The 25,244-nt window shown below is 38.1% G+C and overlaps 12 non-coding genes across 12 annotated transcripts; 2 read left to right on the forward strand and 10 right to left on the reverse strand.

Moving 5' to 3' along the window:
• Positions 1-3,170: 3,170 nt before the first annotated feature.
• TRNAS-CGA (transfer RNA serine (anticodon CGA)) lies at positions 3,171-3,252 on the reverse strand. Its single transcript has one exon. It is a non-coding gene; the product is annotated as a tRNA-Ser (tRNA).
• Positions 3,253-5,945: 2,693 nt separating this feature from the next.
• TRNAS-UGA (transfer RNA serine (anticodon UGA)) lies at positions 5,946-6,027 on the reverse strand. The gene has a single exon. It is a non-coding gene; the product is annotated as a tRNA-Ser (tRNA).
• A 1,477-nt stretch (positions 6,028-7,504) lies between these two features.
• TRNAS-UGA (transfer RNA serine (anticodon UGA)) lies at positions 7,505-7,586 on the reverse strand. The gene has a single exon. It is a non-coding gene; the product is annotated as a tRNA-Ser (tRNA).
• Positions 7,587-7,709: 123 nt separating this feature from the next.
• On the forward strand, positions 7,710-7,783 carry TRNAT-AGU (transfer RNA threonine (anticodon AGU)). The gene has a single exon. It is a non-coding gene; the product is annotated as a tRNA-Thr (tRNA).
• A 1,280-nt stretch (positions 7,784-9,063) lies between these two features.
• Positions 9,064-9,145, reverse strand: TRNAS-UGA (transfer RNA serine (anticodon UGA)). Its single transcript has one exon. It is a non-coding gene; the product is annotated as a tRNA-Ser (tRNA).
• Positions 9,146-12,176: 3,031 nt separating this feature from the next.
• TRNAS-UGA (transfer RNA serine (anticodon UGA)) lies at positions 12,177-12,258 on the reverse strand. Its single transcript has one exon. It is a non-coding gene; the product is annotated as a tRNA-Ser (tRNA).
• A 3,032-nt stretch (positions 12,259-15,290) lies between these two features.
• On the reverse strand, positions 15,291-15,372 carry TRNAS-UGA (transfer RNA serine (anticodon UGA)). Its single transcript has one exon. It is a non-coding gene; the product is annotated as a tRNA-Ser (tRNA).
• A 1,477-nt stretch (positions 15,373-16,849) lies between these two features.
• On the reverse strand, positions 16,850-16,931 carry TRNAS-UGA (transfer RNA serine (anticodon UGA)). The gene has a single exon. It is a non-coding gene; the product is annotated as a tRNA-Ser (tRNA).
• Positions 16,932-19,950: 3,019 nt separating this feature from the next.
• Positions 19,951-20,032, reverse strand: TRNAS-UGA (transfer RNA serine (anticodon UGA)). Its single transcript has one exon. It is a non-coding gene; the product is annotated as a tRNA-Ser (tRNA).
• Positions 20,033-21,510: 1,478 nt separating this feature from the next.
• Positions 21,511-21,592, reverse strand: TRNAS-UGA (transfer RNA serine (anticodon UGA)). Its single transcript has one exon. It is a non-coding gene; the product is annotated as a tRNA-Ser (tRNA).
• A 123-nt stretch (positions 21,593-21,715) lies between these two features.
• On the forward strand, positions 21,716-21,789 carry TRNAT-AGU (transfer RNA threonine (anticodon AGU)). Its single transcript has one exon. It is a non-coding gene; the product is annotated as a tRNA-Thr (tRNA).
• Positions 21,790-23,070: 1,281 nt separating this feature from the next.
• Positions 23,071-23,152, reverse strand: TRNAS-UGA (transfer RNA serine (anticodon UGA)). The gene has a single exon. It is a non-coding gene; the product is annotated as a tRNA-Ser (tRNA).
• Between the last annotated feature and the right edge of the window lie 2,092 nt (positions 23,153-25,244).

Consider the following 25,244-nt stretch of genomic DNA (forward strand, 5'->3'; position numbering starts at 1 on the left):
CCACCTAAAAAAGCAGATTTGGTGGCATTTGAAAGACTGGATTCTACTCTTTCATAAGACACCAAAATCACAGTTCTAGCTGTGACAGAACCGAAGATATCACCTGTTGAAAACACAGTCGGGAATGGACGCAGTGTACTATATGATCACACTGTGTTGCTGGACAGGGAAGGGGGAGAAGTTGTATGCTGATTGGACAGCGTCATACAGAAAACATTAGCTGCCCAGAGTAAAAAGGAGTCATCTCCTATTTGGCTATTAGAGCTACATTAGTATATATAAATAAATGCTCATAACTTTGCAAATAAACGTTTTTAAAACAAAAAACAACAAATCACACTGTAGTTATCAGCATCATAGCGCCTATTAGGCTAGTTAGGAAATTGGGAATTGATAAACTGGTGACAGAGTCCATTTAAGGGACTATATACAGGAGTATTTGACAGAAAATAGTATTATAATTGACAGCAAGCAGAGATTTACTAAGGGCAGAAGATGTCCAACCAACCTGATTTGTATTTATCAAGAGAAAAATAAAAGTCTGGACAAATGCTCTGAACTGAGCTGTGCGGTAGGACACCGTGAGAAGAAAAGTGCTTTGGTGCTGTGGCTTAGTTGGTTAAAGTGCCTGTCTAGTAAACAGGAGATCCTGAGTTCAATTCTCAGCAGTGCCTTGCTATCAGTTGCTTTAGTTTATTCACTTGTTTATTATTTAAGTTTACATAACTAAAGTATATGATGAATCAAATTCTTTATAGGCGATTAAAAATCTATCGGGTTTTTCATTGGTGACAGAGACCCCATGAATGTCATTGAGTATTCTATAAGTAGTAAGTTCAATACAAAGTAATTATAGACCAGTAAGCTTAACATCCATTGTGGGAAAAACTTTTGAAGAGCTCTTAAAGGGACTCTGTTACCAGTTTATCAGGTCCCTAACTCCTAACTAGTCTAATAGGTGCTTTGCTGCTGATAACTACAGGGTGATTTGTAGTAAAAAAATGTTTATTATTTGCAAAGTTATGAGCATTTTCTAAATATGTAATTTAGCCTTTATTAGACATCTGGGAGGTAACAGCAGCAATTTTCCTGAGGTGGAGCTGACTCTCAGCATCTGATGCTGTCCTATCAGCATGAAGCTGCTTCACACACATTGTGAAACTCAAGCTACAGGGAAGGGGGATCAATTCAAACAGCCATATCTCGGGCTGTGGGCCACCTAAAAAAGCAGATTTGGTGGCATTTGAAAGACTGGATTCTACTCTTTCATAAGACACCAAAATCACAGTTCTAGCTGTGACAGAACCTAAGATATCACCTGTTGAAAACACAGTCGGGAATGGACGCAGTGTACTATATTATCACACTGTGTTGCTGGACAGGGAAGGGGGAGAAGTTGTATGCTGATTGGACAGCGTCATACAGAAAACATTAGCTGCCCAGAGTAAAAAGGAGTCATCTCCTATTTGGCTATTAGAGCTACATTAGTATATATAAATAAATGCTCATAACTTTGCAAATAAACGTTTTTAAAACAAAAAACAACAAATCACACTGTAGTTATCAGCATCATAGCGCCTATTAGGCTAGTTAGGAAATTGGGAATTGATAAACTGGTGACAGAGTCCATTTAAGGGACTATATACAGGAGTATTTGACAGAAAATAGTATTATAATTGACAGCAAGCAGAGATTTACTAAGGGCAGAAGTTGTCCAACCAACCTGATTTGTATTTATCAAGAGAAAAATAAAAGTCTGGACAAATGCTCTGAACTGAGCTGTGCGGTAGGACACCGTGAGAAGAAAAGTGCTTTGGTGCTGTGGCTTAGTTGGTTAAAGTGCCTGTCTAGTAAACAGGAGATCCTGAGTTCAATTCTCAGCAGTGCCTTGCTATCAGTTGCTTTAGTTTATTCACTTGTTTATTATTTAAGTTTACATAACTAAAGTATATGATGAATCAAATTCTTTATAGGCGATTAAAAATCTATCGGGTTTTTCATTGGTGACAGAGACCCCATGAATGTCATTGAGTATTCTATAAGTAGTAAGTTCAATACAAAGTAATTATAGACCAGTAAGCTTAACATCCATTGTGGGAAAAACTTTTGAAGAGCTCTTAAAGGGACTCTGTTACCAGTTTATCAGGTCCCTAACTCCTAACTAGTCTAATAGGTGCTTTGCTGCTGATAACTACAGGGTGATTTGTAGTAAAAAAATGTTTATTATTTGCAAAGTTATGAGCATTTTCTAAATATGTAATTTAGCCTTTATTAGACATCTGTGAGGTAACAGCAGCAATTTTCCTGAGGTGGAGCTGACTCTCAGCATCTGATGCTGTCCTATCAGCATGAAGCTGCTTCACACACATTGTGAAACTCAAGCTACAGGGAAGGGGGATCAATTCAAACAGCCATATCTCGGGCTGTGGGCCACCTAAAAAAGCAGATTTGGTGGCATTTGAAAGACTGGATTCTACTCTTTCATAAGACACCAAAATCACAGTTCTAGCTGTGACAGAACCTAAGATATCACCTGTTGAAAACACAGTCGGGAATGGACGCAGTGTACTATATTATCACACTGTGTTGCTGGACAGGGAAGGGGGAGAAGTTGTATGCTGATTGGACAGCGTCATACAGAAAACATTAGCTGCCCAGAGTAAAAAGGAGTCATCTCCTATTTGGCTATTAGAGCTACATTAGTATATATAAATAAATGCTCATAACTTTGCAAATAAACGTTTTTAAAACAAAAAACAACAAATCACACTGTAGTTATCAGCATCATAGCGCCTATTAGGCTAGTTAGGAAATTGGGAATTGATAAACTGGTGACAGAGTCCATTTAAGGGACTATATACAGGAGTATTTGACAGAAAATAGTATTATAATTGACAGCAAGCAGAGATTTACTAAGGGCAGAAGTTGTCCAACCAACCTGATTTGTATTTATCAAGAGAAAAATAAAAGTCTGGACAAATGGGATGCTGTAGTTATAGTGATTTATACTCTAAATATTGCTCGCTTTTCAGAGTTGTAAGCCAGGGGCACAGCTGGAACCACTATTATTAATGTAATTAATCAGTGACAAAGAGGATGGAATTAAAATAACACTTTCTATAGGTGACAAACTTTAATATGTTTCTGGAAGTTCTCTTCTTAAAATAGAACGTTGTGAACAGGACTTGAACCTGTGCAGGGAGACCCCATTGGATTTCGAATCCAACGCCTTAACCACTCGGCCATCACAACTTATGAACCCTGACTGTTAAGACTTCTGGCAACTACACCTAAGGGGCTAGCCTAAAATATGAGATCAGTCTTTTGCTCTGAACTGAGCTGTGTGGTAGGACACTGTGAGAAGAAAAGTGCTTTGGTGCTGTGGCTTAGTTGGTTAAAGTGCCTGTCTAGTAAACAGGAGATCCTGAGTTCAATTCTCAGCAGTCCCTTGCTATCAGTTGCTTTAGTTTATTCACTTGTTTATTATTTAAGTTTACATAACTAAAGTATATGATGAATCAAATTCTTTATAGGCGATTAAAAATCTATCGGGTTTTTCATTGGTGACAGAGACCCCATGAATGTCATTGAGTTTTCTATAAGTAGTAAGTTCAATACAAAGTAATTATAGACCAGTAAGCTTAACATCCATTGTGGGAAAAACTTTTGAAGAGCTCTTAAAGGGACTCTGTTACCAGTTTATCAGGTCCCTAACTCCTAACTAGTCTAATAGGTGCTTTGCTGCTGATAACTACAGGGTGATTTGTAGTAAAAAAATGTTTATTATTTGCAAAGTTATGAGCATTTTCTAAATATGTAATTTAGCCTTTATTAGACATCTGGGAGGTAACAGCAGCAATTCTCCTGAGGTGGAGCTGACTCTCAGCATCTGATGCTGTCCTATCAGCATGAAGCTGCTTCACACACATTGTGAAACTCAAGCTACAGGGAAGGGGGATCAATTCAAACAGCCATATCTCGGGCTGTGGGCCACCTAAAAAAGCAGATTTGGTGGCATTTGAAAGACTGGATTCTGCTCTTTCATAAGACACCAAAATCACAGTTCTAGCTGTGACAGAACCGAAGATATCACCTGTTGAAAACACAGTCGGGAATGGACGCAGTGTACTATATAATCACACTGTGTTGCTGGACAGGGAAGGGGGAGAAGTTGTATGCTGATTGGACAGCGTCATACAGAAAACATTAGCTGCCCAGAGTAAAAAGGAGTCATCTCCTATTTGGCTATTAGAGCTACATTAGTATATATAAATAAATGCTCATAACTTTGCAAATAAACGTTTTTAAAACAAAAAACAACAAATCACACTGTAGTTATCAGCATCATAGCGCCTATTAGGCTAGTTAGGAAATTGGGAATTGATAAACTGGTGACAGAGTCCATTTAAGGGACTATATACAGGAGTATTTGACAGAAAATAGTATTATAATTGACAGCAAGCAGAGATTTACTAAGGGCAGAAGTTGTCCAACCAACCTGATTTGTATTTATCAAGAGAAAAATAAAAGTCTGGACAAATGCTCTGAACTGAGCTGTGCGGTAGGACACCGTGAGAAGAAAAGTGCTTTGGTGCTGTGGCTTAGTTGGTTAAAGTGCCTGTCTAGTAAACAGGAGATCCTGAGTTCAATTCTCAGCAGTGCCTTGCTATCAGTTGCTTTAGTTTATTCACTTGTTTATTATTTAAGTTTACATAACTAAAGTATATGATGAATCAAATTCTTTATAGGCGATTAAAAATCTGTCGGGTTTTTCATTGGTGACAGAGACCCCATGAATGTCATTGAGTATTCTATAAGTAGTAAGTTCAATACAAAGTAATTATAGACCAGTAAGCTTAACATCCATTGTGGGAAAAACTTTTGAAGAGCTCTTAAAGGGACTCTGTTACCAGTTTATCAGGTCCCTAACTCCTAACTAGTCTAATAGGTGTTTTGCTGCTGATAACTACAGGGTGATTTGTAGTAAAAAAATGTTTATTATTTGCAAAGTTATGAGCATTTTCTAAATATGTAATTTAGCCTTTATTAGACATCTGGGAGGTAACAGCAGCAATTCTCCTGAGGTGGAGCTGACTCTCAGCATCTGATGCTGTCCTATCAGCATGAAGCTGCTTCACACACATTGTGAAACTCAAGCTACAGGGAAGGGGGATCAATTCAAACAGCCATATCTCGGGCTGTGGGCCACCTAAAAAAGCAGATTTGGTGGCATTTGAAAGACTGGATTCTGCTCTTTCATAAGACACCAAAATCACAGTTCTAGCTGTGACAGAACCGAAGATATCACCTGTTGAAAACACAGTCGGGAATGGACGCAGTGTACTATATGATCACACTGTGTTGCTGGACAGGGAAGGGGGAGAAGTTGTATGCTGATTGGACAGCGTCATACAGAAAACATTAGCTGCCCAGAGTAAAAAGGAGTCATCTCCTATTTGGCTATTAGAGCTACATTAGTATATATAAATAAATGCTCATAACTTTGCAAATAAACGTTTTTAAAACAAAAAACAACAAATCACACTGTAGTTATCAGCATCATAGCGCCTATTAGGCTAGTTAGGAAATTGGGAATTGATAAACTGGTGACAGAGTCCATTTAAGGGACTATATACAGGAGTATGTGACAGAAAATAGTATTATAATTGACAGCAAGCAGAGATTTACTAAGGACAGAAGTTGTCCAACCAACCTGATTTGTTTTTATCAAGAGGAAAATAAAAGTCTGGACAAATGGGATGCTGAAGTTATAGTGATTTATACTCTAAATATTGCTCGCTTTTCAGAGTTGTAAGCCAGGGGCACAGCTGGAACCACTATTATTAATGTAATTAATCAGTGATAAAGAGGATGGAATTAAAATAACTCTTTCTATAGGTGACAAACTTTAATATGTTTCTGGAAGTTCTCTTCTTAAAATAGAACGTTGTGAACAGGACTTGAACCTGTGCAGGGAGACCCCATTGGATTTCAAATCCAACGCCTTAACCACTCGGCCATCACAACTTATGTACCCTGACTGTTAAGACTTCTGGCAACTACACCTAAGGGGCTAGCCTAAAATATGAGATCAGTCTTTTGCTCTGAACTGAGCTGTGTGGTAGAACACCGTGAGAAGAAAAGTGCTTTGGTGCTGTGGCTTAGTTGGTTAAAGCGCCTGTCTAGTAAACAGGAGCTCCTGAGTTCAAATCTCAGCAGTGCCTTGCTATTTGTTGCTTTAGTTTATTCACTTTTTTATTATTTAAGTTTACATAACTAAAGTATATGATGAATCAAATTCTTTATAGGCGATTAAAAATCTATCGGGTTTTTCATTGGTGACAGAGACCCCATGAATGTCATTGAGTTTTCTATAAGTAGTAAGTTCAATACAAAGTAATTATAGACCAGTAAGCTTAACATCCATTGTGGGAAAAACTTTTGAAGAGCTTTTAAAGGGACTATGTTACCAGTTTATCAGGTCCCTAACTCCTAACTAGTCTAATAGGTGCTTTGCTGCTGATAACTACAGGGTGATTTGTAGTAAAAAAATGTTTATTATTTGCAAAGTTATGAGCATTTTCTAAATATGTAATTTAGCCTTTATTAGACATCTGGGAGGTAACAGCAGCAATTCTCCTGAGGTGGAGCTGACTCTCAGCATCTGATGCTGTCCTATCAGCATGAAGCTGCTTCACACACATTGTGAAACTCAAGCTACAGGGAAGGGGGATCAATTCAAACAGCCATATCTCAGGCTGTGGGCCACCTAAAAAAGCAGATTTGGTGGCATTTGAAAGACTGGATTCTACTCTTTCATAAGACACCAAAATCACAGTTCTAGCTGTGACAGAACCGAAGATATCACCTGTTGAAAACACAGTCGGGAATGGACGCAGTGTACTATATGATCACACTGTGTTGCTGGACAGGGAAGGGGGAGAAGTTGTATGCTGATTGGACAGCGTCATACAGAAAACATTAGCTGCCCAGAGTAAAAAGGAGTCATCTCCTATTTGGCTATTAGAGCTACATTAGTATATATAAATAAATGCTCATAACTTTGCAAATAAACGTTTTTTTTAAAAAAAAAACAAATCACACTGTAGTTATCAGCATCATAGCGCCTATTAGGCTAGTTAGGAAATTGGGAATTGATAAACTGGTGACAGAGTCCATTTAAGGGACTATATACAGGAGTATGTGACAGAAAATAGTATTATAATTGACAGCAAGCAGAGATTTACTAAGGACAGAAGTTGTCCAACCAACCTGATTTGTTTTTATCAAGAGGAAAATAAAAGTCTGGACAAATGGGATGCTGTAGTTATAGTGATTTATACTCTAAATATTGCTCGCTTTTCAGAGTTGTAAGCCAGGGGCACAGCTGGAACCACTATTATTAATGTAATTAATCAGTGATAAAGAGGATGGAATTAAAATAACTCTTTCTATAGGTGACAAACTTTAATATGTTTCTGGAAGTTCTCTTCTTAAAATAGAACGTTGTGAACAGGACTTGAACCTGTGCAGGGAGACCCCATTGGATTTCAAATCCAACGCCTTAACCACTCGGCCATCACAACTTATGTACCCTGACTGTTAAGACTTCTGGCAACTACACCTAAGGGGCTAGCCTAAAATATGAGATCAGTCTTTTGCTCTGAACTGAGCTGTGTGGTAGGACACCGTGAGAAGAAAAGTGCTTTGGTGCTGTGGCTTAGTTGGTTAAAGCACCTGTCTAGTAAACAGGAGATCCTGAGTTCAAATCTCAGCAGTGCCTTGCTATTTGTTGCTTTAGTTTATTCACTTTTTTATTATTTAAGTTTACTTAACTAAAGTATATGATGAATCAAATTCTCTATAGGCGATTAAAAATCTTTCGGGTTTTTCATTGGTGACAGAGACCCCATGAATGTCATTGAGTTTTCTATAAGTAGTAAGTTCAATACAAAGTAATTATAGACCAGTAAGCATAACATCCATTGTGGGAAAAACTTTTGAAGAGCTCTTAAAGGGACTATGTTACCAGTTTATCAGGTCCCTAACTCCTAACTAGTCTAATAGGTGCTTTGCTGCTGATAACTACAGGGTGATTTGTAGTAAAAAAATGTTTATTATTTGCAAAGTTATGAGCATTTTCTAAATATGTAATTTAGCCTTTATTAGACATCTGGGAGGTAACAGCAGCAATTCTCCTGAGGTGGAGCTGACTCTCAGCATCTGATGCTGTCCTATCAGCATGAAGCTGCTTCACACACATTGTGAAACTCAAGCTACAGGGAAGGGGGATCAATTCAAACAGCCATATCTCAGGCTGTGGGCCACCTAAAAAAGCAGATTTGGTGGCATTTGAAAGACTGGATTCTGCTCTTTCATAAGACACCAAAATCACAGTTCTAGCTGTGACAGAACCGAAGATATCACCTGTTGAAAACACAGTCGGGAATGGACGCAGTGTACTATATGATCACACTGTGTTGCTGGACAGGGAAGGGGGAGAAGTTGTATGCTGATTGGACAGCGTCATACAGAAAACATTAGCTGCCCAGAGTAAAAAGGAGTCATCTCCTATTTGGCTATTAGAGCTACATTAGTATATATAAATAAATGCTCATAACTTTGCAAATAAACGTTTTTTTAAAAAAAAAAACAAATCACACTGTAGTTATCAGCATCATAGCGCCTATTAGGCTAGTTAGGAAATTGGGAATTGATAAACTGGTGACAGAGTCCATTTAAGGGACTATATACAGGAGTATGTGACAGAAAATAGTATTATAATTGACAGCAAGCAGAGATTTACTAAGGACAGAAGTTGTCCAACCAACCTGATTTGTTTTTATCAAGAGGAAAATAAAAGTCTGGACAAATGGGATGCTGTAGTTATAGTGATTTATACTCTAAATATTGCTCGCTTTTCAGAGTTGTAAGCCAGGGGCACAGCTGGAACCACTATTATTAATGTAATTAATCAGTGATAAAGAGGATGGAATTAAAATAACTCTTTCTATAGGTGACAAACTTTAATATGTTTCTGGAAGTTCTCTTCTTAAAATAGAACGTTGTGAACAGGACTTGAACCTGTGCAGGGAGACCCCATTGGATTTCAAATCCAACGCCTTAACCACTCGGCCATCACAACTTATGTACCCTGACTGTTAAGACTTCTGGCAACTACACCTAAGGGGCTAGCCTAAAATATGAGATCAGTCTTTTGCTCTGAACTGAGCTGTGTGGTAGGACACCGTGAGAAGAAAAGTGCTTTGGTGCTGTGGCTTAGTTGGTTAAAGTGCCTGTCTAGTAAACAGGAGATCCTGAGTTCAAAACTCAGCAGTGCCTTGCTATCAGTTGCTTTAGTTTATTCACTTGCTTATTATTTAAGTTTACATAACTAAAGTATATGATTAATCAAATTATTTATAGGCGATTAAAAATCTATCGGGTTTTTCATTGGTGACAGAGACCCCATGAATGTCATTGAGTTTTCTATAATTAGTACGTTCAATACAAAGTAATTATAGACCAGTAAGCTTAACATCCATTGTGGGAAAAACTTTTGAAGAGCTCTTAAAGGGACTCTGTTACCAGTTTATCAGGTCCCTAACTCCTAACTAGTCTAATAGGTGCTTTGCTGCTGATAACTACAGGGTGATTTGTAGTAAAAAAATGTTTATTATTTGCAAAGTTATGAGCATTTTCTAAATATGTAATTTAGCCTTTATTAGACATCTGGGAGGTAACAGCAGCAATTCTCCTGAGGTGGAGCTGACTCTCAGCATCTGATGCTGTCCTATCAGCATGAAGCTGCTTCACACACATTGTGAAACTCAAGCTACAGGGAAGGGGGATTAATTCAAACAGCCATATCTCGGGCTGTGGGCCACCTAAAAAAGCAGATTTGGTGGCATTTGAAAGACTGGATTCTACTCTTTCATATGACACCAAAATCACAGTTCTAGCTGTGACAGAACCGAAGATATCACCTGTTGAAACACAGTCGGGAATGGACGCAGTGTACTATATGATCACACTGTGTTGCTGGACAGGGAAGGGGGAGAAGTTGTATGCTGATTGGACAGCGTCATACAGAAAACATTAGCTGCCCAGAGTAAAAAGGAGTCATCTCCTATTTGGCTATTAGAGCTACATTAGTATATATAAATAAATGCTCATAACTTTGCAAATAAACGTTTTTAAAACAAAAAACAACAAATCACACTGTAGTTATCAGCATCACAGCACCTATTAGGCTAGTTAGGAAATTGGGAATTGATAAACTGGTGACAGAGTCCATTTAAGGGAATGAATTTACTAAGGGCAGGAGTATGTGACAGAAAATAGTATTATAATTGACAGCAAGCAGAGATTTACTAAGGGAAGAAGTTTTCCAACCAACCTGATTTGTATTTATCAAGAGAAAAATAAAAGTCTGGACAAATGGGATGCTGTAGTTATAGTGATTTATACTCTAAATATTGCTCGCTTTTCAGAGTTGTAAGCCAGGGGCACAGCTGGAACCACTATTATTAATGTAATTAATCAGTGACAAAGAGGATGAAATTGAAATAACTCTTTCCATAGGTGACAAACTTTAATATGTTTCTGGAAGTTCTCTTCTTAAAATAGAACGTTGTGAACAGGACTTGAACCTGTGTGGATTTCAAATCCAACGCCTTAACCACTCGGCCATCACAACTTATGTACCCGGACTGTTAAGACTTCTGGCAACTACACCTAAGGGGCTAGCCTAAAATATGAGATCAGTCTTTTGCTCTGAACTGAGCTGTGTGGTAGGACACCGTGAGAAGAAAAGTGCTTTGGTGCTGTGGCTTAGTTGGTTAAAGTGCCTGTCTAGTAAACAGGAGATCCTGAGTTCAAAACTCAGCAGTGCCTTGCTATCAGTTGCTTTAGTTTATTCACTTGCTTATTATTTAAGTTTACATAACTAAAGTATATGATTAATCAAATTATTTATAGGCGATTAAAAATCTATCGGGTTTTTCATTGGTGACAGAGACCCCATGAATGTCATTGAGTTTTCTATAATTAGTACGTTCAATACAAAGTAATTATAGACCAGTAAGCTTAACATCCATTGTGGGAAAAACTTTTGAAGAGCTCTTAAAGGGACTCTGTTACCAGTTTATCAGGTCCCTAACTCCTAACTAGTCTAATAGGTGCTTTGCTGCTGATAACTACAGGGTGATTTGTAGTAAAAAAATGTTTATTATTTGCAAAGTTATGAGCATTTTCTAAAAATGTAATTTAGCCTTTATTAGACATCTGGGAGGTAACAGCAGCAATTCTCCTGAGGTGGAGCTGACTCTCAGCATCTGATGCTGTCCTATCAGCATGAAGCTGCTTCACACACATTGTGAAACTCAAGCTACAGGGAAGGGGGATCAATTCAAACAGCCATATCTCGGGCTGTGGGCCACCTAAAAAAGCAGATTTGGTGGCATTTGAAAGACTGGATTCTGCTCTTTCATAAGACACCAAAATCACAGTTCTAGCTGTGACAGAACCGAAGATATCACCTGTTGAAAACACAGTCGGGAATGGACGCAGTGTACTATATGATCACACTGTGTTGCTGGACAGGGAAGGGGGAGAAGTTGTATGCTGATTGGACAGCGTCATACAGAAAACATTAGCTGCCCAGAGCAAAAAGGAGTCATCTCCTATTTGGCTATTAGAGCTACATTAGTATATATAAATAAATGCTCATAACTTTGCAAATAAACGTTTTTTTAAAAAAAAAAACAAATCACACTGTAGTTATCAGCATCATAGCGCCTATTAGGCTAGTTAGGAAATTGGGAATTGATAAACTGGTGACAGAGTCCATTTAAGGGACTATATACAGGAGTATGTGACAGAAAATAGTATTATAATTGACAGCAAGCAGAGATTTACTAAGGACAGAAGTTGTCCAACCAACCTGATTTGTTTTTATCAAGAGGAAAATAAAAGTCTGGACAAATGGGATGCTGTAGTTATAGTGATTTATACTCTAAATATTGCTCGCTTTTCAGAGTTGTAAGCCAGGGGCACAGCTGGAACCACTATTATTAATGTAATTAATCAGTGATAAAGAGGATGGAATTAAAATAACTCTTTCTATAGGTGACAAACTTTAATATGTTTCTGGAAGTTCTCTTCTTAAAATAGAACGTTGTGAACAGGACTTGAACCTGTGCAGGGAGACCCCATTGGATTTCAAATCCAACGCCTTAACCACTCGGCCATCACAACTTATGTACCCTGACTGTTAAGACTTCTGGCAACTACACCTAAGGGGCTAGCCTAAAATATGAGATCAGTCTTTTGCTCTGAACTGAGCTGTGTGGTAGGACACCGTGAGAAGAAAAGTGCTTTGGTGCTGTGGCTTAGTTGGTTAAAGTGCCTGTCTAGTAAACAGGAGATCCTGAGTTCAAAACTCAGCAGTGCCTTGCTATCAGTTGCTTTAGTTTATTCACTTGCTTATTATTTAAGTTTACATAACTAAAGTATATGATTAATCAAATTATTTATAGGCGATTAAAAATCTATCGGGTTTTTCATTGGTGACAGAGACCCCATGAATGTCATTGAGTTTTCTATAATTAGTACGTTCAATACAAAGTAATTATAGACCAGTAAGCTTAACATCCATTGTGGGAAAAACTTTTGAAGAGCTCTTAAAGGGACTCTGTTACCAGTTTATCAGGTCCCTAACTCCTAACTAGTCTAATAGGTGCTTTGCTGCTGATAACTACAGGGTGATTTGTAGTAAAAAAATGTTTATTATTTGCAAAGTTATGAGCATTTTCTAAATATGTAATTTAGCCTTTATTAGACATCTGGGAGGTAACAGCAGCAATTCTCCTGAGGTGGAGCTGACTCTCAGCATCTGATGCTGTCCTATCAGCATGAAGCTGCTTCACACACATTGTGAAACTCAAGCTACAGGGAAGGGGGATCAATTCAAACAGCCATATCTCGGGCTGTGGGCCACCTAAAAAAAGCAGATTTGGTGGCATTTGAAAGACTGGATTCTACTCTTTCATATGACACCAAAATCACAGTTCTAGCTGTGACAGAACCGAAGATATCACCTGTTGAAACACAGTCGGGAATGGACGCAGTGTACTATATGATCACACTGTGTTGCTGGACAGGGAAGGGGGAGAAGTTGTATGCTGATTGGACAGCGTCATACAGAAAACATTAGCTGCCCAGAGTAAAAAGGAGTCATCTCCTATTTGGCTATTAGAGCTACATTAGTATATATAAATAAATGCTCATAACTTTGCAAATAAACGTTTTTAAAACAAAAAACAACAAATCACACTGTAGTTATCAGCATCACAGCACCTATTAGGCTAGTTAGGAAATTGGGAATTGATAAACTGGTGACAGAGTCCATTTAAGGGAATGAATTTACTAAGGGCAGGAGTATGTGACAGAAAATAGTATTATAATTGACAGCAAGCAGAGATTTACTAAGGGAAGAAGTTTTCCAACCAACCTGATTTGTATTTATCAAGAGAAAAATAAAAGTCTGGACAAATGGGATGCTGTAGTTATAGTGATTTATACTCTAAATATTGCTCGCTTTTCAGAGTTGTAAGCCAGGGGCACAGCTGGAACCACTATTATTAATGTAATTAATCAGTGACAAAGAGGATGAAATTGAAATAACTCTTTCCATAGGTGACAAACTTTAATATGTTTCTGGAAGTTCTCTTCTTAAAATAGAACGTTGTGAACAGGACTTGAACCTGTGTGGATTTCAAATCCAACGCCTTAACCACTCGGCCATCACAACTTATGTACCCGGACTGTTAAGACTTCTGGCAACTACACCTAAGGGGCTAGCCTAAAATATGAGATCAGTCTTTTGCTCTGAACTGAGCTGTGTGGTAGGACACCGTGAGAAGAAAAGTGCTTTGGTGCTGTGGCTTAGTTGGTTAAAGTGCCTGTCTAGTAAACAGGAGATCCTGAGTTCAAAACTCAGCAGTGCCTTGCTATCAGTTGCTTTAGTTTATTCACTTGCTTATTATTTAAGTTTACATAACTAAAGTATATGATTAATCAAATTATTTATAGGCGATTAAAAATCTATCGGGTTTTTCATTGGTGACAGAGACCCCATGAATGTCATTGAGTTTTCTATAATTAGTACGTTCAATACAAAGTAATTATAGACCAGTAAGCTTAACATCCATTGTGGGAAAAACTTTTGAAGAGCTCTTAAAGGGACTCTGTTACCAGTTTATCAGGTCCCTAACTCCTAACTAGTCTAATAGGTGCTTTGCTGCTGATAACTACAGGGTGATTTGTAGTAAAAAAATGTTTATTATTTGCAAAGTTATGAGCATTTTCTAAATATGTAATTTAGCCTTTATTAGACATCTGGGAGGTAACAGCAGCAATTCTCCTGAGGTGGAGCTGACTCTCAGCATCTGATGCTGTCCTATCAGCATGAAGCTGCTTCACACACATTGTGAAACTCAAGCTACAGGGAAGGGGGATCAATTCAAACAGCCATATCTCGGGCTGTGGGCCACCTAAAAAAGCAGATTTGGTGGCATTTGAAAGACTGGATTCTGCTCTTTCATAAGACACCAAAATCACAGTTCTAGCTGTGACAGAACCGAAGATATCACCTGTTGAAAACACAGTCGGGAATGGACGCAGTGTACTATATGATCACACTGTGTTGCTGGACAGGGAAGGGGGAGAAGTTGTATGCTGATTGGACAGCGTCATACAGAAAACATTAGCTGCCCAGAGTAAAAAGGAGTCATCTCCTATTTGGCTATTAGAGCTACATTAGTATATATAAATAAATGCTCATAACTTTGCAAATAAACGTTTTTTTAAAAAAAAAAACAAATCACACTGTAGTTATCAGCATCATAGCGCCTATTAGGCTAGTTAGGAAATTGGGAATTGATAAACTGGTGACAGAGTCCATTTAAGGGACTATATACAGGAGTATGTGACAGAAAATAGTATTATAATTGACAGCAAGCAGAGATTTACTAAGGACAGAAGTTGTCCAACCAACCTGATTTGTTTTTATCAAGAGGAAAATAAAAGTCTGGACAAATGGGATGCTGTAGTTATAGTGATTTATACTCTAAATATTGCTCGCTTTTCAGAGTTGTAAGCCAGGGGCACAGCTGGAACCACTATTATTAATGTAATTAATCAGTGATAAAGAGGATGGAATTAAAATAACTCTTTCTATAGGTGACAAACTTTAATATGTTTCTGGAAGTTCTCTTCTTAAAATAGAACGTTGTGAACAGGACTTGAACCTGTGCAGGGAGACCCCATTGGATTTCAAATCCAACGCCTTAACCACTCGGCCATCACAACTTATGTACCCTGACTGTTAAGACTTCTGGCAACTACACCTAAGGGGCTAGCCTAAAATATGAGATCAGTCTTTTGCTCTGAACTGAGCTGTGTGGTAGGACACCGTGAGAAGAAAAGTGCTTTGGTGCTGTGGCTTAGTTGGTTAAAGTGCCTGTCTAGTAAACAGGAGATCCTGAGTTCAAAACTCAGCAGTGCCTTGCTATCAGTTGCTTTAGTTTATTCACTTGCTTATTATTTAAGTTTACATAACTAAAGTATATGATTAATCAAATTATTTATAGGCGATTAAAAATCTATCGGGTTTTTCATTGGTGACAGAGACCCCATGAATGTCATTGAGTTTTCTATAATTAGTACGTTCAATACAAAGTAATTATAGACCAGTAAGCTTAACATCCATTGTGGGAAAAACTTTTGAAGAGCTCTTAAAGGGACTCTGTTACCAGTTTATCAGGTCCCTAACTCCTAACTAGTCTAATAGGTGCTTTGCTGCTGATAACTACAGGGTGATTTGTAGTAAAAAAATGTTTATTATTTGCAAAGTTATGAGCATTTTCTAAATATGTAATTTAGCCTTTATTAGACATCTGGGAGGTAACAGCAGCAATTCTCCTGAGGTGGAGCTGACTCTCAGCATCTGATGCTGTCCTATCAGCATGAAGCTGCTTCACACACATTGTGAAACTCAAGCTACAGGGAAGGGGGATCAATTCAAACAGCCATATCTCGGGCTGTGGGCCACCTAAAAAAGCAGATTTGGTGGCATTTGAAAGACTGGATTCTGCTCTTTCATAAGACACCAAAATCACAGTTCTAGCTGTGACAGAACCGAAGATATCACCTGTTGAAAACACAGTCGGGAATGGACGCAGTGTACTATATGATCACACTGTGTTGCTGGACAGGGAAGGGGGAGAAGTTGTATGCTGATTGGACAGCGTCATACAGAAAACATTAGCTGCCCAGAGTAAAAAGGAGTCATCTCCTATTTGGCTATTAGAGCTACATTAGTATATATAAATAAATGCTCATAACTTTGCAAATAAACGTTTTTTTAAAAAAAAAAACAAATCACACTGTAGTTATCAGCATCATAGCGCCTATTAGGCTAGTTAGGAAATTGGGAATTGATAAACTGGTGACAGAGTCCATTTAAGGGACTATATACAGGAGTATGTGACAGAAAATAGTATTATAATTGACAGCAAGCAGAGATTTACTAAGGACAGAAGTTGTCCAACCAACCTGATTTGTTTTTATCAAGAGGAAAATAAAAGTCTGGACAAATGGGATGCTGTAGTTATAGTGATTTATACTCTAAATATTGCTCGCTTTTCAGAGTTGTAAGCCAGGGGCACAGCTGGAACCACTATTATTAATGTAATTAATCAGTGATAAAGAGGATGGAATTAAAATAACTCTTTCTATAGGTGACAAACTTTAATATGTTTCTGGAAGTTCTCTTCTTAAAATAGAACGTTGTGAACAGGACTTGAACCTGTGCAGGGAGACCCCATTGGATTTCAAATCCAACGCCTTAACCACTCGGCCATCACAACTTATGTACCCTGACTGTTAAGACTTCTGGCAACTACACCTAAGGGGCTAGCCTAAAATATGAGATCAGTCTTTTGCTCTGAACTGAGCTGTGTGGTAGGACACCGTGAGAAGAAAAGTGCTTTGGTGCTGTGGCTTAGTTGGTTAAAGTGCCTGTCTAGTAAACAGGAGATCCTGAGTTCAAAACTCAGCAGTGCCTTGCTATCAGTTGCTTTAGTTTATTCACTTGCTTATTATTTAAGTTTACATAACTAAAGTATATGATTAATCAAATTATTTATAGGCGATTAAAAATCTATCGGGTTTTTCATTGGTGACAGAGACCCCATGAATGTCATTGAGTTTTCTATAATTAGTACGTTCAATACAAAGTAATTATAGACCAGTAAGCTTAACATCCATTGTGGGAAAAACTTTTGAAGAGCTCTTAAAGGGACTCTGTTACCAGTTTATCAGGTCCCTAACTCCTAACTAGTCTAATAGGTGCTTTGCTGCTGATAACTACAGGGTGATTTGTAGTAAAAAAATGTTTATTATTTGCAAAGTTATGAGCATTTTCTAAATATGTAATTTAGCCTTTATTAGACATCTGGGAGGTAACAGCAGCAATTCTCCTGAGGTGGAGCTGACTCTCAGCATCTGATGCTGTCCTATCAGCATGAAGCTGCTTCACACACATTGTGAAACTCAAGCTACAGGGAAGGGGGATCAATTCAAACAGCCATATCTCGGGCTGTGGGCCACCTAAAAAAGCAGATTTGGTGGCATTTGAAAGACTGGATTCTACTCTTTCATAAGACACCAAAATCACAGTTCTAGCTGTGACAGAACCGAAGATATCACCTGTTGAAAACACAGTCGGGAATGGACGCAGTGTACTATATGATCACACTGTGTTGCTGGACAGGGAAGGGGGAGAAGTTGTATGCTGATTGGACAGCGTCATACAGAAAACATTAGCTGCCCAGAGTAAAAAGGAGTCATCTCCTATTTGGCTATTAGAGCTACATTAGTATATATAAATAAATGCTCATAACTTTGCAAATAAACGTTTTTAAAACAAAAAACAACAAATCACACTGTAGTTATCAGCATCATAGCGCCTATTAGGCTAGTTAGGAAATTGGGAATTGATAAACTGGTGACAGAGTCCATTTAAGGGACTATATACAGGAGTATTTGACAGAAAATAGTATTATAATTGACAGCAAGCAGAGATTTACTAAGGGCAGAAGTTGTCCAACCAACCTGATTTGTATTTATCAAGAGAAAAATAAAAGTCTGGACAAATGGGATGCTGTAGTTATAGTGATTTATACTCTAAATATTGCTCGCTTTTCAGAGTTGTAAGCCAGGGGCACAGCTGGAACCACTATTATTAATGTAATTAATCAGTGACAAAGAGGATGAAATTGAAATAACTCTTTCCATAGGTGACAAACTTTAATATGTTTCTGGAAGTTCTCTTCTTAAAATAGAACGTTGTGAACAGGACTTGAACCTGTGTGGATTTCAAATCCAACGCCTTAACCACTCGGCCATCACAACTTATGTACCCGGACTGTTAAGACTTCTGGCAACTACACCTAAGGGGCTAGCCTAAAATATGAGATCAGTCTTTTGCTCTGAATTGAGCTGTGTGGTAGGACACCGTGAGAAGAAAAGTGCTTTGGTGCTGTGGCTTAGTTGGTTAAAGTGCCTGTCTAGTAAACAGGAGATCCTGAGTTCAAAACTCAGCAGTGCCTTGCTATCAGTTGCTTTAGTTTATTCACTTGCTTATTATTTAAGTTTACATAACTAAAGTATATGATTAATCAAATTGTTTATAGGCGATTAAAAATCTATCGGGTTTTTCATTGGTGACAGAGACCCCATGAATGTCATTGAGTTTTCTATAATTAGTACGTTCAATACAAAGTAATTATAGACCAGTAAGCTTAACATCCATTGTGGGAAAAACTTTTGAAGAGCTCTTAAAGGGACTCTGTTACCAGTTTATCAGGTCCCTAACTCCTAACTAGTCTAATAGGTGCTTTGCTGCTGATAACTACAGGGTGATTTGTAGTAAAAAAATGTTTATTATTTGCAAAGTTATGAGCATTTTCTAAATATGTAATTTAGCCTTTATTAGACATCTGGGAGGTAACAGCAGCATTTCTCCTGAGGTGGAGCTGACTCTCAGCATCTGATGCTGTCCTATCAGCATGAAGCTGCTTCACACACATTGTGAAACTCAAGCTACAGGGAAGGGGGATCAATTCAAACAGCCATATCTCGGGCTGTGGGCCACCTAAAAAAGCAGATTTGGTGGCATTTGAAAGACTGGATTCTGCTCTTTCATAAGACACCAAAATCACAGTTCTAGCTGTGACAGAACCGAAGATATCACCTGTTGAAAACACAGTCGGGAATGGACGTACTATATGATCACACTGTGTTGCTGGACAGGGAAGGGGGAGAAGTTGTATGCTGATTGGACAGCGTCATACAGAAAACATTAGCTGCCCAGAGTAAAAAGGAGTCATCTCCTATTTGGCTATTAGAGCTACATTAGTATATATAAATAAATGCTCATAACTTTGCAAATAAACGTTTTTAAAACAAAAAACAACAAATCACACTGTAGTTATCAGCATCATAGCGCCTATTAGGCTAGTTAGGAAATTGGGAATTGATAAACTGGTGACAGAGTCCATTTAAGGGACTATATACAGGAGTATTTGACAGAAAATAGTATTATAATTTACAGCAAGCAGAGATTTACTAAGGGCAGAAGTTGTCCAACCAACCTGATTTGTATTTATCAAGAGAAAAATAAAAGTCTGGACAAATGGGATGCTGTAGTTATAGTGATTTATACTGTAAATATTGCTCGCTTTTCAGAGTTGTAAGCCAGGGGCACAGCTGGAACCACTATTATTAATGTAATTAATCAGTGACAAAGAGGATGGAATTAAAATAACTCTTTCTATAGGTGACAAACTTTAATATGTTTCTGGAAGTTCTCTTCTTAAAATAGAACGTTGTGAACAGGACTTGAACCTGTGCAGGGAGACCCCATTGGATTTCAAATCCAACGCCTTAACCACTCGGCCATCACAACTTATGTACCCTGAGTGTTAAGACTTCTGCCAACTACACCTAAGGGGCTAGCCTAAAATATGAGATCAGTCTTTTGCTCTGAATTGAGCTGTGTGGTAGGACACCGTGAGAAGAAAAGTGCTTTGGTGCTTTGGCTTAGTTGGTTAAAGTGCCTGTCTAGTAAACAGGAGATCCTGAGTTCAAAACTCAGCAGTGCCTTGCTATCAGTTGCTTTAGTTTATTCACTTGCTTATTATTTAAGTTTACATAACTAAAGTATATGATTAATCAAATTGTTTATAGGCGATTAAAAATCTATCGGGTTTTTCATTGGTGACAGAGACCCCATGAATGTCATTGAGTTTTCTATAATTAGTACGTTCAATACAAAGTAATTATAGACCAGTAAGCTTAACATCCATTGTGGGAAAAACTTTTGAAGAGCTCTTAAAGGGACTCTGTTACCAGTTTATCAGGTCCCTAACTCCTAACTAGTCTAATAGGTGCTTTGCTGCTGATAACTACAGGGTGATTTGTAGTAAAAAAATGTTTATTATTTGCAAAGTTATGAGCATTTTCTAAATATGTAATTTAGCCTTTATTAGACATCTGGGAGGTAACAGCAGCATTTCTCCTGAGGTGGAGCTGACTCTCAGCATCTGATGCTGTCCTATCAGCATGAAGCTGCTTCACACACATTGTGAAACTCAAGCTACAGGGAAGGGGGATCAATTCAAACAGCCATATCTCGGGCTGTGGGCCACCTAAAAAAGCAGATTTGGTGGCATTTGAAAGACTGGATTCTACTCTTTCATATGACACCAAAATCACAGTTCTAGCTGTGACAGAACCGAAGATATCACCTGTTGAAAACACAGTCGGGAATGGACGCAGTGTACTATATGATCACACTGTGTTGCTGGACAGGGAAGGGGGAGAAGTTGTATGCTGATTGGACAGCGTCATACAGAAAACATTAGCTGCCCAGAGTAAAAAGGAGTCATCTCCTATTTGGCTATTAGAGCTACATTAGTATATATAAATAAATGCTCATAACTTTGCAAATAAACGTTTTTAAAACAAAAAACAACAAATCACACTGTAGTTATCAGCATCATAGCGCCTATTAGGCTAGTTAGGAAATTGGGAATTGATAAACTGGTGACAGAGTCCATTTAAGGGACTATATACAGGAGTATTTGACAGAAAATAGTATTATAATTTACAGCAAGCAGAGATTTACTAAGGGCAGAAGTTGTCCAACCAACCTGATTTGTATTTATCAAGAGAAAAATAAAAGTCTGGACAAATGGGATGCTGTAGTTATAGTGATTTATACTCTAAATATTGCTCGCTTTTCAGAGTTGTAAGCCAGGGGCACAGCTGGAACCACTATTATTAATGTAATTAATCAGTGACAAAGAGGATGGAATTAAAATAACTCTTTCTATAGGTGACAAACTTTAATATGTTTCTGGAAGTTCTCTTCTTAAAATAGAACGTTGTGAACAGGACTTGAACCTGTGCAGGGAGACCCCATTGGATTTCAAATCCAACGCCTTAACCACTCGGCCATCACAACTTATGTACCCTGAGTGTTAAGACTTCTGCCAACTACACCTAAGGGGCTAGCCTAAAATATGAGATCAGTCTTTTGCTCTGAACTGAGCTGTGTGGTAGGACACCGTGAGAAGAAAAGTGCTTTGGTGCTGTGGCTTAGTTGGTTAAAGCGCCTGTCTAGTAAACAGGAGATCCTGAGTTCAAATCTCAGCAGTGCCTTGCTATTTGTTGCTTTAGTTTATTCACTTGTTTATTATTTAAGTTTACATAACTAAAGTATATGATGAATCAAATTCTTTATAGGCGATTAAAAATCTATCGGGTTTTTCATTGGTGACAGAGACCCCATGAATGTCATTGAGTTTTCTATAAGTAGTAAGTTCAATACAAAGTAATTATAGACCAGTAAGCTTAACATCCATTGTGGGAAAAACTTTTGAAGAGCTCTTAAAGGGACTCTGTTACCAGTTTATCAGGTCCCTAACTCCTAACTAGTCTAATAGGTGCTTTGCTGCTGATAACTACAGGGTGATTTGTAGTAAAAAAATGTTTATTATTTGCAAAGTTATGAGCATTTTCTAAATATGTAATTTAGCCTTTATTAGACATCTGGGAGGTAACAGCAGCAATTCTCCTGAGGTGGAGCTGACTCTCAGCATCTGATGCTGTCCTATCAGCATGAAGCTGCTTCACACACATTGTGAAACTCAAGCTACAGGGAAGGGGGATCAATTCAAACAGCCATATCTCAGGCTGTGGGCCACCTAAAAAAGCAGATTTGGTGGCATTTGAAAGACTGGATTCTACTCTTTCATAAGACACCAAAATCACAGTTCTAGCTGTGACAGAACCGAAGATATCACCTGTTGAAAACACAGTCGGGAATGGACGCAGTGTACTATATGATCACACTGTGTTGCTGGACAGGGAAGGGGGAGAAGTTGTATGCTGATTGGACAGCGTCATACAGAAAACATTAGCTGCCCAGAGTAAAAAGGAGTCATCTCCTATTTGGCTATTAGAGCTACATTAGTATATATAAATAAATGCTCATAACTTTGCAAATAAACGTTTTTAAAACAAAAAACAACAAATCACACTGTAGTTATCAGCATCAGAGCACCTATTAGGCTAGTTAGGAAATTGGGAATTGATAAACTGGTGACAGAGTCCATTTAAGGGACTATATACAGGAGTATGTGACAGAAAATAGTATTATAATTGACAGCAAGCAGAGATTTACTAAGGGCAGAAGTTGTCCAACCAACCTGATTTGTATTTATCAAGAGAAAAATAAAAGTCTGGACAAATGGGATGCTGTAGTTATAGTGATTTATACAGTAAATATTGCTCGCTTTTCAGAGTTGTAAGCCAGGGGCACAGCTGGAACCACTATTATTAATGTAATTAATCAGTGACAAAGAGGATGGAATTAAAATAACTCTTTCTATAGGTGACAAACTTTAATATGTTTCTGGAAGTTCTCTTCTTAAAATAGAATGTTGTGAACAGGACTTGAACCTGTGCAGGGAGACCCCATTGGATTTCAAATCCAACGCCTGAACCACTCGGCCATCACAACTTATGTACCCTGACTGTTAAGACTTCTGGCAACTACACCTAAGGGGCTAGCCTAAAATATGAGATCAGTCTTTTGCTCTGAACTGAGCTGTGTGGTAGGACACCGTGAGAAGAAAAGTGCTTTGGTGCTGTGGCTTAGTTGGTTAAAGTGCCTGTCTAGTAAACAGGAGATCCTGAGTTCAATTCTCAGCAGTGCCTTGCTATCAGTTGCTTTAGTTTATTCACTTGTTTATTATTTAAGTTTACATAACTAAAGTATATGATGAATCAAATTCTTTATAGGCGATTAAAAATCCATCGGGTTTTTCATTGGTGACAGAGACCCCATGAATGTCATTGAGTTTTCTATAAGTAGTAAGTTCAATACAAAGTAATTATAGACCAGTAAGCTTAACATCCATTGTGGGAAAAACTTTTGAAGAGCTCTTAAAGGGACTCTGTTACCAGTTTATCAGGTCCCTAACTCCTAACTAGTCTAATAGGTGCTTTGCTGCTGATAACTACAGGGTGATTTGTAGTAAAAAAATGTTTATTATTTGCAAAGTTATGAGCATTTTCTAAATATGTAATTTAGCCTTTATTAGACATCTGGGAGGTAACAGCAGCAATTCTCCTGAGGTGGAGCTGACTCTCAGCATCTGATGCTGTCCTATCAGCATGAAGCTGCTTCACACACATTGTGAAACTCAAGCTACAGGGAAGGGGGATCAATTCAAACAGCCATATCTCGGGCTGTGGGCCACCTAAAAAAGCAGATTTTTGTGGCATTTGAAAGACTGGATTCTACTCTTTCATAAGACACCAAAATCACAGTTCTAGCTGTGACAGAACCGAAGATATCACCTGTTGAAAACACAGTCGGGAATGGACGCAGTGTACTATATGATCACACTGTGTTGCTGGACAGGGAAGGGGGAGAAGTTGTATGCTGATTGGACAGCGTCATACAGAAAACATTAGCTGCCCAGAGTGAAAAGGAGTCATCTCCTATTTGGCTATTAGAGCTACATTAGTATATATAAATAAATGCTCATAACTTTGCAAATAAACGTTTTTAAAACAAAAAACAACAAATCACACTGTAGTTATCAGCATCATAGCGCCTATTAGGCTAGTTAGGAAATTGGGAATTGATAAACTGGTGACAGAGTCCATTTAAGGGAATGAATTTACTAAGGGCAGGAGTATGTGACAGAAAATAGTATTATAATTGACAGCAAGCAGAGATTTACTAAGGGCAGAAGTTGTCCAACCAACCTGATTTGTATTTATCAAGAGAAAAATAAAAGTCTGGACAAATGGGATGCTGTAGTTATAGTGATTTATACTCTAAATATTGCTCGCTTTTCAGAGTTGTAAGCCAGGGGCACAGCTGGAACCACTATTATTAATGTAATTAATCAGTGACAAAGAGGATGAAATTGAAATAACTCTTTCCATAGGTGACAAACTTTCATATGTTTCTGGAAGTTCTCTTCTTAAAATAGAACGTTGTGAACAGGACTTGAACCTGTGTGGATTTCAAATCCAACGCCTTAACCACTCGGCCATCACAACTTATGTACCCTGACTGTTAAGACTTCTGGCAACTACACCTAAGGGGCTAGCCTAAAATATGAGATCAGTCTTTTGCTCTGAACTGAGCTGTGTGGTAGGACACCGTGAGAAGAAAAGTGCTTTGGTGCTGTGGCTTAGTTGGTTAAAGTGCCTGTCTAGTAAACAGGAGATCCTGAGTTCAAAACTCAGCAGTGCCTTGCTATCAGTTGCTTTAGTTTATTCACTTGCTTATTATTTAAGTTTACATAACTAAAGTATATGATTAATCAAATTATTTATAGGCGATTAAAAATCTATCGGGTTTTTCATTGGTGACAGAGACCCCATGAATGTCATTGAGTTTTCTATAATTAGTACGTTCAATACAAAGTAATTATAGACCAGTAAGCTTAACATCCATTGTGGGAAAAACTTTTGAAGAGCTCTTAAAGGGACTCTGTTACCAGTTTATCAGGTCCCTAACTCCTAACTAGTCTAATAGGTGCTTTGCTGCTGATAACTACAGGGTGATTTGTAGTAAAAAAATGTTTATTATT

Source organism: Rhinoderma darwinii (genome assembly GCF_050947455.1).
Source record: "Rhinoderma darwinii isolate aRhiDar2 chromosome 3 unlocalized genomic scaffold, aRhiDar2.hap1 SUPER_3_unloc_13, whole genome shotgun sequence".
Classification (NCBI taxonomy): domain Eukaryota; kingdom Metazoa; phylum Chordata; class Amphibia; order Anura; family Rhinodermatidae; genus Rhinoderma; species Rhinoderma darwinii.